The sequence below is a fragment of the Lepidothrix coronata genome, unplaced genomic scaffold (genome assembly GCF_001604755.1).
Source record: "Lepidothrix coronata isolate B3197 unplaced genomic scaffold, Lepidothrix_coronata-1.0 Scaffold28, whole genome shotgun sequence".
Lineage (NCBI taxonomy): Eukaryota > Metazoa > Chordata > Aves > Passeriformes > Pipridae > Lepidothrix > Lepidothrix coronata.
Window position 1 is genome coordinate 6,007,155 of NW_016690208.1, and position 18,188 is coordinate 6,025,342.

The 18,188-nt window shown below is 42.9% G+C and overlaps 1 protein-coding gene across 1 annotated transcript in view; it reads right to left on the reverse strand.

The window, feature by feature from the left end:
* Positions 1 to 18,188, reverse strand: part of LOC108495067 (DENN domain-containing protein 1A) — a 142,129-nt gene that overhangs the window by 24,784 nt on the left and 99,157 nt on the right. The gene's annotated exons all lie outside the window — the stretch shown is intronic.

Consider the following 18,188-nt stretch of genomic DNA (forward strand, 5'->3'; position numbering starts at 1 on the left):
AGGGCTGCCAGCCCCGCTGACCTCCCCGGGTGGGCATTAGTGCTGCCAGCCCCGCTGACCTCCCCGGGTGGGCATTAGTGCTGCCAGCCCCGCTGACCTCCCCGGGTGGGCACACTGCTCCGGCCCCAGCCCACTGCACTACACAACACGGCCTGCACCACAGGCATTCCCTGACAGATTTAGTGAGGTAACTGTACATTATAAAGCTAATCAGCTCTCCTTTTACTGGCAAATGACATCACACACGAGGGGACACGTGTGGAACTGCAGATATGTTGTGGAATTAATGGTCTTGCTCACATGTAAAACAATTAAAATAACTTGTTCTGATAAACCCATCAACTCCTAAACTTGTTGGCTCTAACAATTAGAATTTAGGCCTTGGTTCATCAACACCTTAAATATCCATTAATCCCCTCTCCAAATGCCAAACAGAGGCTAAAACGTGGCACTGCAAAGCCTCTAAATGTGTGCACAATACAACTCGATGGGGAATCTGATTGGATCTGTAATGTAATATTACAGACCATTCCAGCAGATTTCAAGACTGGATCACAAAATTATTCTTAATACACAAATTTACACATTTAATCTGCCATTTTAACACAAGAGAAGTATCTTTAAATATGAGACTAAGATTTAAGACTCCCAGATGCATTGAAAAAATAGGTGTCTTTTTTATGCCTTTGCAAATCTCCCTTTATATGAATATTTTATATTCGTCTGGCATAATGAAGTTCATCAGGGCACTGCTGCTATCTCATGACCCCTTAAAAAGCTGAGAAGTTCCAGCCCACATCTGATCTGTTGCCAGACCTATTTTTAAATTGGAATTGTGTTACATTCTAAAATAATGTTCGAGACTACTTAAGGCAGCAAGTGGAAAACAAAAGGAGTCTAGGACTTATTTCAGACTCTTCTGGAGTTTCAGGAAACCTGCTGTTATATTTTAGGAAGCCACAACACAAATTGAAAGAAAAAGGCCTGGTTTTGATTAAGTCCACTGTGAAAAACTTCACCATGATCCCTCATCTTTCAAGGAAATCACTTTTCCTCAGCTCAGTGGTTATGGCAGGAACTTTCAGAGTGAATATAAAGGACTAAAAATATGTGGGAGAGAAGACAGCTCTGATGAGAGAAGGACATGGAGGGGGACAGAGGCAAACACAAAGGATGCTTCTGGAAAGAGGCAGGAGCCAAGGTAACTCATGGGAATGTGAGCACTCCCACTCCTGCAGGAGTGCAGCTGGGAGGGCAGCAGGGGAGTGCTGCAGAGAACAGCCAGGTAATAAAGACAGGGGACAAAGATGGGGCAAATTAGGTCAGCAGTGAGAGTCCCTCACACGAGCAAAGGTTTCACAAAACCTGATTATGTGGAAAAAAAAAAAACAATGAAAAAATCACCAACCCCAACAACCCCAAGTGAAGACTTTGTTTAGACAACCCTCAAAGTTGTGCCGTGGAAGAGAGAGATGATCTCTGTGCATTATCAGGGGCAGCATGTGGTGCAGGTAATGAATTTTGAGCTGCTGTGTGCATGCCTTCATACACGTAGGTGCTCCTTCAAAGCCTCTCTAATAAACACACAAACCATTAGAGCTGCTCTGCAAATCAGCCACGGAATTAAAAGATGTGGGTGGAATTTAAAGGTGCAGAACAAATGCCAATGTGACAGGGTACAAGCTGTAAGTCCAGTGTCACTGCACCACAGTAACCCCAAAGAACCAGCAAACCCATGGGTGTGCAAGGGGTTCTTGGAGCACTGGGTGTGCAAATAACCACATCCTGTGCTCAGAGTGGTGAATGACAAAGGAAAGCCTGCAGGGATGTTCTAGGACTCGTCAGCCTTAATTCCATCCAGACTTACAATGAAACCAAGCCAGGAGGACGATCCTACTGCTCTGGATCCATGTATCAGTATCAGGTACACCAGCAACCAAAGGCTCCACAGCCTTTCCAGAGCTGGGACTGCAGTGTCACGGGAGGATTGGCCCATCACAGCTCAAGGAGGATCACCAGCCAGCCAGCAGGATTCCACAAAGGAAACCTGAAATGGGTGGCAGCTGCCTGATGGGACACTGGCTCGTCCTGCTTGCAACTGTGACAACAAATAACTAGTCTGGATGTTCAGCACCGGAGAGCTCTCTGCATCCACCTCAGTCATAAGGGAATCCAGAAACTCTCTGCATTAAGCAAATGATACCAGAGCTTTATTAGCTTCTCAAGATGCTGCTCAGGAACAAAGAAATCATGTGCTCACAGATTTGACCACACATCTTCTAAAGAAAACTACATTCAGGCTCTGCTCAAAAAGACACTACCAGTTCTGATAAATCACTATTGCCAAGCATAATCTTAAAAAGCATTGCAAACCCGTGTATTTACCCGTGCACACTGCACTGCCCGAACACTCACTGTCTCACCTAAGTGCCCATTTCCATTCCAGCCCCATTTCAGACAGTTTTTCCTGTTCCTCACCACAATACACAGCCTCTGGTAGAGACACAGCAAGAGTGAATATCCCTATATGCAGCACCGAAAAAATGGGCCATTTCTCTGAATTCTCCACCCTTGCAGTTGCTGGTGAGTTGGAATTTCTAAACAGCTGTCATTCCCCTGCATGTGATCTGATAGCAGGTGATCCTGTAAGAAGTTGTAAGAATATTACTGAAGGAGAACTAAAAGGGAGTGGCTGTGAGTCAGGTGAATCCCTGATGCCAATCACATCAATCACATCAACATCCCTTCCAAATGTCCCATCAACAAACACATTCCTGACCAAACCCCAAAGAAATGCAAAGTGTCCCCAGCAAGGACACAGATCTGTTCCTACAGCACTGAGGAGATCATCAATATTTATCAGCAGGCTGCCAATGAGGATGAAGCAATTTAAACACATAACAACTCTAAATGTGAAATTATGACATGCAGCTATTCAGACTTCATCAAAACCTTTTTAACACTGTAATTAGAATTCTGTGGCCTCTGCTTCTTTCAGAACTCTAGTAATACAGGTATTATTCTAATGCAATGCACCATTAAGTTGTAATCAATTCCACAACATCCAAAAATCCTTCAGACCAAAAGAATTTAGGCGTATTAAAATTACTATGAAACTTCTGTAGAAAAAATGCAGAATAAGATTTATTTGCATTAAAACATTATAAGAAAACCAGCTCAGATACTGATGGATTCAGTGAAAGTTCAACATCACCTGTTTACACGTTATTTCAGATGGCAATATCCAACACCATTACAGAATCTGACCAAATTTGGACAAAACCGACTTCAAATGAAAGATGAAACTGCAAAAAATGTGTAACTGGGAAGAACTTACACCCCACAGCAATGGCTTTGCTTCTCCTTTCAAAGCCTGTTAGTTTATCAGGACACCTGACATTTTCATCTTACATCAGGAAAATGACACACACTCACATTCACAAATAATGGAAGTACTTCACTGTAATGGAGCCAGGCAGCTTTCCAAGTGTTTCTGTGGCTAATTCCAGCCACTGCCTGCCCTGATTTCCTCCCCTACATCAGCCAGACGCTTCCTATCCCTAAGCAACTGCTACAGCCCCGTAGCTGGAACTTCAGCAACAAGCCTGGTACATGAAGTGCAAAGGAGCCAGCAAGAAAGAGCTTGGGGGAAAGAGAAAAAAAAATCACCATTTCACAGATCAAGAATAGAGGCATGAAAATAATAAGTAACTTGTACATGGTCACAAAAGTCTCTGGCAGAGCCAGGGAAAAGAACCGAAATTTCTTTAATCCCTGCTCAGTCCCTTAAATACAAGGCTATTCTTCCTCTTCCTACTTGATATTGTGTCAATGCAGGAGTGTAGGTGTTGAAAGACTAACAAAAGAAAAGTAATAGTATGGTATTATGAGCTGAGAAACCTAATCTTTATCAGATACAGCAAATCTCTATGATGCTGCCTGCACTGGGAACTCTCTCTTTGTCCTGAATATGCTTTAAATTACTGGTATAATGTGTACTGGATATTGTTCCACTCTTATATTTATTCCACAAAAACCCCTGTGGCCCGCATGCGATTTTATCATTAGCTGGCAAGGTAATTTCAGGCCTGGCTCTGCAATCATTCCATGAGCAGTGCTCCCGGCGAGGCCGGGACGTGCAGCATGCAAAGCAGCTGCCAATCCAGGGGCCCTTTTCTAGTTTAGCTATTGTGGAACATTAGTGCCAATACAGAAAAGGAGAAAAATTACAGGGCAATTCTTTATATGAGTTATTTTATACTACGAAAAAATATAAAAGTGTGCTTGGAAAAACAATCTACAAGTATTGCTATTTTTGCTTCATTTATTAAAACTCAATAGAACACAAACTATTTTGTTAAAATAGGAAATAATATTCTGCAAAAGTGATAAATCATTGGCCAAGATTTATGAATGATCAACATGCCTAAAGATCACATATGCTAATATTTTGCTTTCTTTTGATTTCTTAGATACATGTAAAAAGCCAAAACTGACCTAAACCAATGAAGCTTCCATGATTCATCCAAGTTAATATGATGAAAATATGGTTTTGTGCAAGGTGTATACGACTCCTCTGCATCATGATCCCCAAACATGCATTCAGTAAACAGCTATTTTCAATAGCAAAGGATTTTAATATAATATTTAGATGCTGATATAGATGCAGAAGGAGAATAAACTGGTTTTAACTTCACTGAAGCAACACGAGAGAAGCTTTAGTCATAAAGGGAGGTCATAAAATCCCACTCTCTTAGCTAAGTACCAACCCCCCATCTCTATAAATGAGACAGATATAACGGAACTAAACTTTAATTGTTCCCTGGGTCGCACACACCCAGTCTCTGGTAGATCAGCTGCTGCCCACGATGTGAGAACACGGCCTGCAGTGCCCCCTCCTTCATACAAGAACTGCCCAAGTCACTGCTGTCCCAGGACCCACTGCCGAGGGTGGATCTGCCCTGTTGTGCCCCTCGATGACTTGGTGTGGGAGCCTCAACTATTGCCATGAAAAACCACAGCTGGCAGAGACTCACCTTAGGGCAGGTGCCATCCCCTGGGAGAGGTGACTGGGGCACTGGGGTAGGAGCACTGCAAAAGGGTTCCAGTGTCTCTGCCCAAGGCATGGACGGCCTCTGGGCAAACCTCAGTGCTCAGGACTGATGCAGGAGTGCACACACACTGTGCTGGCTGCGGCTCCTCATCACACAGGTGAGGTTATAATCAGTCACTTCTGTCACTAGGCTCTTTGAGGTGCCACAGCATCCATTCCTGGGGACAACTGGACCTGCCACTCCAAGGACACTTGTCCTGTACTGCTCGTTCCAGGGCACCAGTCTGTTCTGTTCTGCCAAGCCACTGCTGGGAGACAGCTGAGCCATCAGGTCCACAACACCCCGGGGTCCTTCTCCTCAGAGATGGAGAGAGGCAAAGGCAAGAATTTCCCTTTTAAAATAAATGAGACCTCTTCTCTCTCCTTTCACCATTTTTTCACTCTTTGTCAGGAAGAGGCACAGATGACAAGGCTATCCTCTGCAACACCTCACACCTTGCAGTTTTGATTCAAATCCTTTAAGAAATAAAGATAGAAACCCTGCTTCTGAGAGCCTGGGAACACTGGGTCTTCCAAACATTCAGTGCAAGATCTGTGATCTGCCTCAGTCCCCCAGTGCCTCCCTGGTATGTTCACAAACAGAAAGTTGCATCCAGTGTGAGGATGGAAAGAGAATCAGATTTTTCCTTTCCCCACTTGCCCCACAGGTTTTGCTCAATGGATGACAAAGGAGCCAAGGGGAATTGTTGTGCGTTCCTGCAAACTCTGATGCCAAGCTCTGCAGCAAGTGGGACTGTGCTGGGTTTGGCCACGTGACTCCTCCAACTCCCAGTCCATTGCTACACATTTCCAACATGGAAACCATGTGGAATTCCCCAACTCCCCTATGAGGGAGAAAATGCCACCTAATCAGAGCCCTGTGCAGGGGAGCAGCTGGCTGGGAGCAGCAGCTCCCCGGCCCTGGAGCTGTTGTGGAGACCAGCGCGGGAGCGCTCGGAGCTGGAAGGGCAGGGCAGGGTCCGGCTGCACGGCCTCGTGTTCTGACAGGGAGCAGATGGCAGAGCCTGGCCAGCTCTGCCCCCTCCACACCCACGTGCCCTCAGAGATCAGCTTCACCTTGCACAAGTGCTTCTCAGCTGCTCTGGAACCTCCTGCTTTCACCGAGGCAACAGAGCCGAACCTGCCAGCACCTCCATCCAGAGAGCCCACACTGACGTCAGTCACATCTATGGCGTGCTCGTGAGGAGCACTAACAATTGACAAAACATTACCCAAATATTTGAAGAAACACTCATTTTGATGCTTCATTTTGGCAGTCAATTCAAGCTGCATTCTTGGAAAAATGCACAGGAATTTCTGTGATTCACACGGTGAACGATTCCATCTTGGCTGGGGAGGTTTGAAGCTGTTCTAATTACTAATAAAGTAAAACTTTCCCTACACACTCATAAGAATTGTTAATAATGATGTCTCTTACTGCAGTGACCTCACAGCTTTGAGACCCTATTTTCAGTGTCTTTGTAATTTTCAGCTGCACAAATACATGTTTTCTGCTCCAAACTCCTGTTTAGCTCTAAGGCTTCAGCCCCATTAGCTCAGCATCCTGCCACGAGCACCTTCAAGGGAAACAGAGCTGACTAAAATGCACCAACTCATCAACAATAAAATACGAGTTCCCAAATTTCAACAAGTTTAAACTCTAGAACATAGTAAATACTGACCAATAATTGCTATAGCTCAGAGTCACCCCGAACACTTCATTAGCTCAGATACTGCCTGCTCCATTGATTACTACAAGTAATGTTTCCATTTTAGCAGCACAAAATTACATCACCCCAAATGCAGGAGCTGCTCATTTAAAGAATGAAACTTGCCGAACAGTGTGCTTAGTTCTGCTAATGCAACACTTCACATTCAATAGCAATTTAAGCTCATTTTTCAGGATTAAACAAAATACTCCAAACTTTTTGCAAAATTTTCGTCACATACGAACCCTCACCTCCAACTCTATTGAGCATTGCATTTTCCACTGCTTATCTTTCCACCCTCCATAAATCCTTTCAAAGCTTAGAGCCAGTTCCTAAGGTGCTGAAGGGTTAATGCTCCGTCCTGTGGTCACTGCACACAGCTGAGTTTTGGGTAGGCACGATTCTGTCAGACACACAACCCGTGCAGGTGTGGGCAATAATTAAAGGCTTCAGCACATCTACCTGGGTGAAGTATTTTTGCCTCCTATTCCGAGGAGGAAGCCCTCTCTGTGGAGAGCAGAAGAGCTCATTAATGAGGCTAATTAGGTGTAAAGGGGGTAGAGTCTGGCATCAGCTGCAGCTTATAGAAGCTAATCATTAAGCCCTGTAATCTCTACCCCAGAACAGCAGATGATCATGTTCCTAGGTGACTGATGTTGCTAAGAAAATTTCCAGCACCTGAGTACCTGACCAAATACTTTTTGGGAGGCTAAAAATTCCCTTAACCCTCCACGTGCCAGACAGTACAGTCACATCCTTTCTTCACTCACCAATTTTCTAACAATGGGTATCCAATGAGACTTGAACTTGGCACGAGGCCCATAATGTGATTTATTTTAGAGTTAAAAAATAATAATAATCAGTGCCATCAAAAGCATCTGTAAAGGGAGGGCAGGAGATAAGGGCTGGTGGAGCAACATGCAAGAATAACACAGACAGGAGCAGTAATGCTTGAAAAAGAGTGACCACATACACTTCCTGAAGGTTTGTGAGTTTTCAGTATAATTTCTTTGCATAAAGTAGTGAGGGTAGTTACAATACCACAGGGATGAAAGCCTTGTTAATAAATATGTAAAATAAGGATTTCATTGTACTTCACCTAATTTGAAATGAGAAAAAGGACATAATTTCCATGGAGAGAGAATACATGGAAGCAGAGCTCAATCTGGAACTTGTTTTGTAAAATGAATTGCAAGAATAGCAAACCATTGCAGCACCTCAACGGGAATGTTTGAGTTGATCAGGCAGAACAGACTTCACTGGCAAACTGCTACTGTCCTTTTATTTCCTCCCACTAAGTAGCAGATATGAATCAAAAATGTTTAGATTCAGTTCAAATTCAACAATAAATAGAATACTTTTTGTGTCCATGCTACCTGTGGACTTGGAGACAGATTAAACAACATGAGCTGCTCAGGGGTGGCTCTTGCTATAATCCAGGATACGGATGCACCCACCAGGATAAGCCACACTGGCCTCCTCTCACCATCAACAGAAAAAACACCTCCAACAATAAGTAGCACCTTATCTTACAATACACAAGTCAGTCCAACTGGATGATAAAACTGCTTTGTAGCCAGCACCACATTATATTAATAATTCTGCAGATAAATAATAAAGCCAAACCCCCGTTGGGTAACAGAGGTTTGTACAAAAGCCCTGACTAAGCCCTTCCCCAGCACTGAGCACACTGTGCTTCAGCTTCCCCTGTTCTCCAGTGGCACCAGCACAAGGAGCTCTCAGGCAGCACAGAAGTGCTCAGTGCCAAAGGGGTGTTTGTGTCAAACAAACCCGAGCCCAGGCCTCTCCCAGGTATCTCTCCAACTGCCCCCAAACCAGCACAAGCTTCCTCAGTGTCACTTGGTTGAGTGCTTGGCAGTATTACCACCTCTCCTGCACAGAACAGCTCCTTGCCTATTTTGAACCTTTGCTGTTACAAACCCCATTTGGTTGCCTGTGGTTTGTTATGCTGGAAGAGACAATGAGGGGCCATGCCTGATCCTCCTCCTTCAAACTGTCAGGGAGAGCTTTCCCTGTAACTAATGCCACAAAATTGACTGCCATTCCCATTATCTTTGATACTCCAATAACCAGACTGGACATTTTCTGGGGGAAACGTGCCATGTCTGTAAGCAGGGGTAAGTGTGGTCAGCAGCCGGGGTAGGTACATACAAGTGTCTGAGTTAACAGAGGGAAGGGCAAACCAGAACTGTATCACATCCCCATCAATGGTAACCACCACTGTTTCCCTGAAGTCCAGCTCCCCACCACGACCATGCATGTCCCACAGCTGGTCTGCAGGGACAGGAGAGACTGTCCAAGGGGTGATCCCACGATGTGAGCGCTGTTCCCCTGTTCTGAGCCATGCTCCATTGTTCCTTGGCCGTGTACACCCTTCATTTCAGTAATTAGCTGTCAGCACGGCCCGACAGCAACCTGGGGTTGTCTGCTTAAATCGTATTAATGAAATGCAACCCACTAAATGTCCTGGCTGCACATCTGTAATTGTGGTACACGGGGAGGCTGGGCACGGGGGCAAACTGCAGCTCCTCCACAGGGCACTGTGGTCAAGCACATTAATCCGTTATTTCTTAGGGATTTGACAACCAATTAATTCTACAGAGCTTCCTATACAGCAATAAGAACCAATGATCCACCACCCAACAGGAAAAGCTGTGCCCAACATTTGTGAACACAACCCCCTTGGAGGCAGAGACACAAGAACTCCAGGTTGCAGCCTTGCAAAAGTCCTTTTTGTACTTAAAGATTCAGCATCTGAATGTTGAAACCTAACTGTAGAACACTCGGTGTATCCACCACACCACATAAGGAAAATCAAATAAACCCCAAGAACCTTACCATATATGTAAGGTTTTGGAGTGATGTTCCTGAACAACACAAAATGCAGCTGATGACTCCTGGTTGTAAAGCAATGCTTGTCACTCAAGCCACTGCCCCCTTTTCTGTTTCACCTTCTCCATCACCAAAGACTTTTACAAAGAACAGAGTTTGGACAAGATAAGAAATGAGAAAAACACATAATGGAATATCCTGTGGGTATATATATGCATATATATAGTCTTTGGAAAACTTTCCCGTCAGTTCTGACTGCAAGATTGCTATTAACGTTTAATTAAAATTGAGCACAATAAGCTATGACAAGATAATGGCTGGGAAACGTGGCTTTAGGGCAGAGTGAGGATATCTGGAACTCTGGCTGCATGTGATGCGTTATTTTTGGTTGCATTTGGCAACTATTGAGATTTCTGAAACACAATTATAACGATCTACAGAAATTCACAGAAGAGAAAAGAACAGCATTTCAGTTACCTCAGGATCTGTAACATATGCCAAACGAGTAACAGATTTTTAGGGGCCCAGTACCATCTAGTCCTTCATGTTTCATTCATGTTCACACCCACACCAAAGAACACTCTTTTTCAACTAAAAAGCCCCTGCAAGCCCCTCCTAAACAATTAAATATTTTGTTATTTATCCATAAATAAAATTATTTATTTTTTTCTACAGGTAGAAATTCTTTGACTATAATTTACCTCCACAGCTGAAGGCAACAATCACACAGGCCTGAAGCACAAGTGGGGAAAAGCCCTGGGAATGACCCTGATGTAGGGAAATCAATGGCCCTGTGCTGGAGAGAGCTGGAAGCTCATTCTGAGAGAGATGGGCTGCAATTTACTCCCCACGTAAAGGAGAACGTGATCAAGTGACATTTGGAGGAGAGCACACGCTCCAGCATTAGCTTCAAATCCCCAAATGAGGGGGCACAACATATGTATGTTCTTAAATTTTCCATCAAGCAGTTCTCCCCGGGCATTGGGAGCCACTGCTCCAAAACAACCCAGATTTAGAGCTGCAGAGATACATTTGGGGAAAATATTTACACACTTCTTACAACTAAAAATTTATCTCAAGCATGAACTTCCTTGCCAAGTTACATATAAAATGTAACATAAAAAATGTTACATATAAATAACACAGAATGTTACATATAGGATGTTCTTATGTGTAATAAGAAAGCATCTTCAGATAAAAGTGTTGTTTATTTGTCATATATTCTTAGTTGAGAATATGTAATAAATTCTTGGTTGACAAACGGGGGATGAACTTTAAAGGCAAACTAATCACACATACAATTCTTACAAATTGCTCTCATTTTCACCATTAATCCTCTCTAAGATAAAAGGTTCTGAACATACAGACTTCAGCTGCTGCTTGGAGAGCTTCACCAAAATAATCCTTCGATATGTTTGCCTTTTCATGGAGCAGCAGGAGTAAGCGAAGTACACATATCATCTACAGCTCCTAAAGGGTACCCAGAGCAAAGCCAAGGCACCTTCATTTGCACAGGACTTTTAAGAATCTAGTATTAGTCACTATCTCTGAGAAATACTTAAAGCAGAATTCATGTAATATGTCAAAAGAATGTAATGCCAATAACAAGTTTTATGCTTTAAGAATGAACAACACGTATGTGTGATACACACATAACAGTTACGTGAGATCTACTATAAAATATCTTATTACCCAAATCACCAAACTAAATACTGCATCAGAAATTATTCAAAAGAGAGCTACACTTGGACACAAGAGTAACCTTTAAGGAGTTAAAATGTCCTCAACTACAAGTCAAGTTGAAACTTATTTAATTAGGTTCTGTATTCGAAAAAAAATGAAATAAATTCTTTCATTAACTAAACCAAACTCCCTTAAAGGCAACAATATGTTCCCTCTCTGTCAGGACAGAGCGCAATGAAATCTTTATTTTAATTGGGGTTAGCTAAGGGGCCATTTGGCTTCAGATGCTTTGTTTATCAGCCCTAAGCTTTACAGCTTAGCCAGGACTTGAAATATTAAATTACAGAATGATTTCACTAAATAAAATAAAATAAAAAAAAATACACTCTTCCAAGGGGTTTTAATAGAGATAATTTTAAATGTGCATTTTGAAAACTGGAAGTCCGAGTCAAAGATACCTCGAGAGAAAACCCTGATTTCCTTCAGCATTACTGGAAATAGGTCTCCTTCTTCAAATGCCTCTCGTGCTGGTTCCTCATGCCAGCAGAGAGGCAGCTGCACAACAAGGGCTCTCACCACGGCCCTGACTGTGGGACCAAACCAGCAACAAACTCAGGGGTGTGGGTGTTCTCCAGACTTCCCCAGGAAAGCCCTGGAGTCCTGGACCTGCACAGCTGGCAGCTGATCAACCCAATTTCATGGAAAAGCAAATGAATCCTTATTTGGTAGATGACACCTTTTCCTTTTTTCCTGTACTAAACTAATTTACAGATATCAGACGTCTCCAGTAATACAGTTACTGAAAATCCTCCGGAAACAGCAATTACAGGAAGGGACAGTGAGCAGGAACTGTACCAGATCACAGCCCCCTGCACTCCAAAGTGCAGCTGAAATGACCGAAATAATCCAGAAAAACTGCCTGCCTTATTGTGGGGATCAAGCTTAGGCTGGATTTTTTTGGATCAAATTTTGGATTTATTCCTTATTAAATCTCCAAGTGTTAGGAGTGTTCCTAAAACTAAAATAAAATGATAAGAAGAAGAAGAAATAAGGAAAACTTCAAACCTGATTTCCACAAATAAAATATATATAATGGTATTTTCATATTCTTTCCCCCTGGGGATCACTGAAATGTGATGTGTCATACATTATTTAAGATAAAAACTATGCCCATAGTATTTTATTAAGCCCAGTTTAAGAATTTGATTTTATTTTAGAAACAAAACTTGGTCTTTCTTTTGTTTTGAGAAATAAAAGCATTGCCACCGAATCTGAAAGAATAAAGCTTAATTCACACAAAACACTGAAATCTGTGCTTCATCTTTATGCTACCTTAAAGAAAATATAACAATTCCAAATTAAATGTATTATTCATATATATTTTTAAATTTTTCTCTAGACAGCTCTGTGCATACCTTCTCTGTAGTGTTCCCTCGTGAGAACTACACTAAAATGAGCTGCTTCTGCAACTTCTCAGCAGGTATTTTGATTTGAGAGTAATCACAGTCTTCTCTACAATCTTCATACAATTTATGTCCTGATCATCTAACAAATAAGTAAAAGATTTAAACTGACATCAATATGTATACTTTTCTCTAACAATGCACACTAATTGCGTATCTCTAAATGAGAAAAACGTTTATTAAAAAAATAAATCTAGTGAATGTACCAACCATTGAATTCAAAGCAAAGACACCACATGTGTCTAAATAAATATCAAGGAAGTGTCAGAGGTAAATGAGGAGAGACCAGGTGAAGTGTGTGTGATGTGTTAATTGTATTCAAGAAAAATAATAGAGCAAGACAGAGAAGCTGAACTTCCAATTATCATAATGGTATCTACTTCACAACACATTTTCAAACTTGAAAGAGACATTTTAAACCATAGGAATTCTGAGCAGAATACCTCCAGCTGTGCTCTGCATAAATCTTGCACGCTGTACATACACAGTTTATTTAAATACCAAGTAAAGTTATGACTTACAAAATGCATATTTCAGTCACAATAGCATATCTGTCATTGCCAGAGCTGCTACTCACTGAATGAAAGGCACAGAAAACAATGAATTAAATTAGAAAGAGATAAGAAAGGACAGAATGTTTTCATGTGATGTTTTACCAGACTGGAGTAGCGTGTGTTTTAAAGAACAACACGTTTATCAGCCCTCTGCTGAGTTTACGTTTTTGTGTCCCCCAAAATAGCAGGAAGAAGAAAAAAATGGTCCTCAGTGTCCGACTAATGTTGCCTATATGGCACTGTGGTCACGAGCCAGAATTTCCCTTTCCCCAAGGCGCTGCCCATCCCAAACTCAAGGTTGTTTGGCAGCCCAGGTGCCCAGTTCTCTGCAGTGCAGGGCCCTGGTCCCATCCCCATGTCCCATCCCGGGGACAGGCAGCGCACCGGGATGTCACTGGGCCCTGGGGCAGGAGCAGAGTCCCAGGGTGCCTCCCAAGGAAGCCCAGCTCTGGGTGCAGCAGGGCTCCAGTGCTGGCTGCCAGGGCAGCAGCCACACTGCACTGTCAGCTGTGGCTCACTCTGCCTTTGGCCCTGTCACATTCCAGGGTTCCCTGTTCCAGCTCTATCCCCATCGATGCAAACCATTCCAAGTAACTGTGATTCACTGCCTGTCACCCGACTGCTCCGGTACTGTAACAGTACAGACTGTACCCTCCAATTCGTACACAATGGACAGTGTGCACACTGGAAGCCCCAAGTGGCATGACTTTTCTATTATGAAGGTCTGTTTAGTTTGTTCATAACCTGATTAAATATTCTAATTTTTATCGTTATTTCATCAATATTGTCTGCTACTGAAATCTACTTTACAAATCCTAGTACCACAATCTCTTCTACCACCTTCTGTCAAGGGAAGCAATCCTTTCTGTTCAGTTGTACAGCTGCTCACACTACTGAGAATGTACAGTTCACTCCTTCCCTACCTGCCTGAAAGGTCTTTTGGGTGGGGTTTTTAGTGGTTATATGTGTGTGTGTGTTGTCTGGTTTTTTTTTCTAATACCAGATACAACAGCTCATTTAAAAAACACACAGTCACTGAGTGCCTTACACAGCAGCTGAATTCAAGGGTGATGTTATTTTCTGCTTGGTGTTTGTTTATGTGCCTTGTTGTTCCCCTCCAAGTCCCCTGCGTTTTATTAGTTCAGGAAATATCTTCAAGTTCTCCTGCACGGAGGCATTTGCACGGTGCTTCACTGCTCACCGAGGCTGTGCTCTCTCAATTATAACCAAAGTATCGGGAGACGACGCAATAAAAACACAAGCAAGAGTCAGGCTAAAACAAACAACCAAAGGCTTGAAACAAATTGAGGAGAAACAAAAACAAGTGCATAAAATAGCAAACAAACCCCAAAACCAGGTGTGATAGGCACAGACAAATAATTGAATATCCAAACCCTCGCAGAGCAAAGCTGACGTACCACGAACTGCTCCTCACTGCTCAGCCTGCCCTGGTAATAGGGAGATTTAGAGGCTTTGGAACAAAGCTCCTTTTATTCTGCAGCACCACCACAAAGATGCAGAGTGACCTGATCCAGGCTGATGGCTGAACACACAACTGCTGCAGGGGCTGCAAAGTTACACAACGAAACCCAAGACACTTCTCCTCAGCCTCGTCACAGGTGCCACAAACAGAGACCCCACAAACCTGCCTGTCAGCACCAGCAGGCAAACACTGCTGATCTCAGGGCAGGCAAACACTGCTGATCTCAGGGCAGGCAAACACTGCTGATCTCAGGGCAGGCAAACACTGCTGATCCCAGGGCAGGCCGGGGTGTGCCAGCACCCACATCAGTGCCAAGGGACTTCACGTTGCAGCTGCTGCTGCTGCCAGTGCACGACAAGGTGCAGAGCTCCCCATCCCTGACTCCGGGCAATGTTCCTCCTCCCAAGCACAAAACCATTCCCATGATGGATTTGGGGGAGGTGTTTCCTTTTTTTGGTTTTGTTTAGGGTTCTGTTGGATTTTTACTGTAATATGTATGATGGCCAGGGAAGTTTGACTGCACCTTTCATGGCAGAAACGCTCCATTCAGCAGAGGGTCACATTTACTTTCTCAAATATTACTTTTCATTACCTTTCCTTCAGAACCCTGGGTTCCCCCCTCCCCTCAGCGTGGCACACGGAATTAGATAACACAGGATCTTATAACAGTTTGGAAATTACAAAACAATTCTATTTACTACATACCAGACTGCTCGAAGAGATTAAAGAGAGTGTCTTTTCAGTTTCATTAACATATGTATATCTCAACAGACTTAGACGTAGAATAATAAATGCATTTTGAAGAACAGTAAATGCTTGTTAGAAAAAGAGCATTTTTAAGGTTTAAAACAGCAAAAGCAGAAACTTGTCTATAGCAACAATAAGGCTTAGAGAGGAAACAGCAAGAGGATTGAAATGAAAACAAACACCACACAGAAAACAAACAAAACTGTCTTTCCCCACTAAATCTTTTCCAGCCAGTGACTGAGAATTCGGGTTAGTATGGCTTCTAGAGCACTTCCCATAGATGGGAAAACATAACAATAGTTACAGGTGGCTTCTAAGGGATGTTGTCAAAAACTTGGGTCTTCAAAATTCCACAAAACACAGAATTGTCGGAGTAGAAAAAAAGCCTCACGTTTCAGTTCCAGAATATACAGAAATTCATTTTATCTCCGTTTTTATCACAGAAACATCAGGTTTTACACACTGTCAGTGCCACTCTCATTGTCTACTCCAATCTGTTAGTAAAGTCATCAGGATGAGACTTAGAAATGACTGTCATTTAGGCACTCCTAGACTGTCTCATGGATTTGAGAGCTCACACCACCTGAACAGGAAAATAGTAAAGACTGATGGGAGAAAACTCCTATTGCTCTACATCAGCACTGACTTTAAAAGGAACACAACAAACCTGCAAGCAAAACAAGAAGTTCTATTTAATAAGCTTCTGCTCACTGTTTCCCCAACAGCTCGGGGTTAATTTTGACAGGTCTGTGCACAAGTCATTTAAGCATTAGGGATCACCTTCCTCATATCTGCTATAGGTGGACAAACACTCCTGAAGCTCTGACCTATTGACACAGCTCTGGTGACAGGGAAGAATCGACAGTGTATGCCTTTAAAATATACATGCAGGGAAAAAAAGCTATGCAGAAGATGGTTATGGAGAGGAAGGGGCTGGGATGTGGCAATTACTGGGAGTTGGAAACAACTATTTACTCTTCCACTGAATAACTTAAAAAAATAATTCACCATGGCAACAATCATACTTCATAGTAGATAAAGCACTGAATGCTACAAAGCCTTTGCAAAATGAATTATGCACCAGTGTGTAGCATGCACTTTCTTTATGTTACTGCACACATATTCCAACAAAATGTCCTTTCAGACTCATCTGGCATTTGCTTTTTCACTGCACCAAATACCATCTACTTTTCTGACTTCTGTCCCACTCTGATCTCATGGATCTGGAATTGTTGAAGGACTTTATTGTGTTCCATTCAAGAGATTGATATAAAATAATTAATGCATTAATTATTTCCTTAGGTTGAATCGAATGTTATATTGAAAAAGAAGAATTATTTCCTCTTATTCGTAATGGCTTCTTCCCCCACCATTGCTCAAATTGCATCATATTCAGAGTAAATTTGTATCAAAGTCACAATTATGACGATTGGTAGTACATTGTCTTCTCTATTTAAGATCCAAAGATAAATTATCAGGCTTTGACAGGACAACAGAAGTTCAGCAGCATAAAGACACACATTCCTACAGGCCGTGTAGCTCAGCCAAAGCAGTGTGAGAACTGCAGTCCACAACACATCTGTGAGGTTCAATAAGTACTTTCATACCAAGATCAGCGCTTCCCAAATCAGCAAGTAATTCAGCCATGGAGGCACAGGACAAGGGTACAAGTAGAAAAGGACATCGCCCCGAGAGTTCCTGTTTGCCCTGAAGAGGATGCATCTAAGGACTGAGGCTGCACCAGCACCACCGACCCACACCCCACACCCCTTCTCTGGGTCAGTCCCATCCGGAGCTCACCTTTACTCACAGGTGTGAGGGGTTGTTCCTTCACAAACCCTGGGAAAGAACCCGAATGGAATGTGTGGAACCACTAGGTGTCAGCAGAAGAAAGTGCACGGCCACAGCTCCGAGCCCAAAAGCTGAGCCTGGCTTCCCAACATCACCCACCAGCTCAGGACTGCAAACCCCTTCCCACACAGCCAGCTCTGGGAGGTGACCCACTGCGGGAATTCAGGGTTTAGACGATGACAAAAACAGCAAGAAAATGGGAATTCGGAAATTTAAGTCATACCCAGGAAGATCATCTGCCTCAATACAGCCCAGAAAACACCCCACTGCTGCCGTGTTTGGCTGTACTTAACAGCAACAGAGGTGTGTGGTGACTGCACTTACATCACACCCAACACATGCTCTGCTGTACTCAGCATCCAGCTTAATGCAGCTACAGAAAACACAGTAGGGAACAGCACTGAATTTTGTCAACTAAATCTTATTATTAGACTTGCAAATTGTATTACCTGGATATGTTTTTCCACACAATTTCTAATTACCAAAGGCCTCAGAAAGTTGGTGGCAACAGAAACTTCTCGCCAGTGTCCTGGTGTTTATGTCCATTACACAACATTCTACCTCTGGAATAAAAGCCTCTGAACAGAATAAGAGTTCTTACTGTGCTCAAGTATAATAATGTGAATTTAAAGTCTGCTCTGTGACACATTCTGGACCTACATCGAATAATGAAAAATCAATTCACACCATTTATCCCAAAAAGTCAGCTCACACCAGTGAGATGGCCTATGAAATTAAACTGTCTTATGAAAG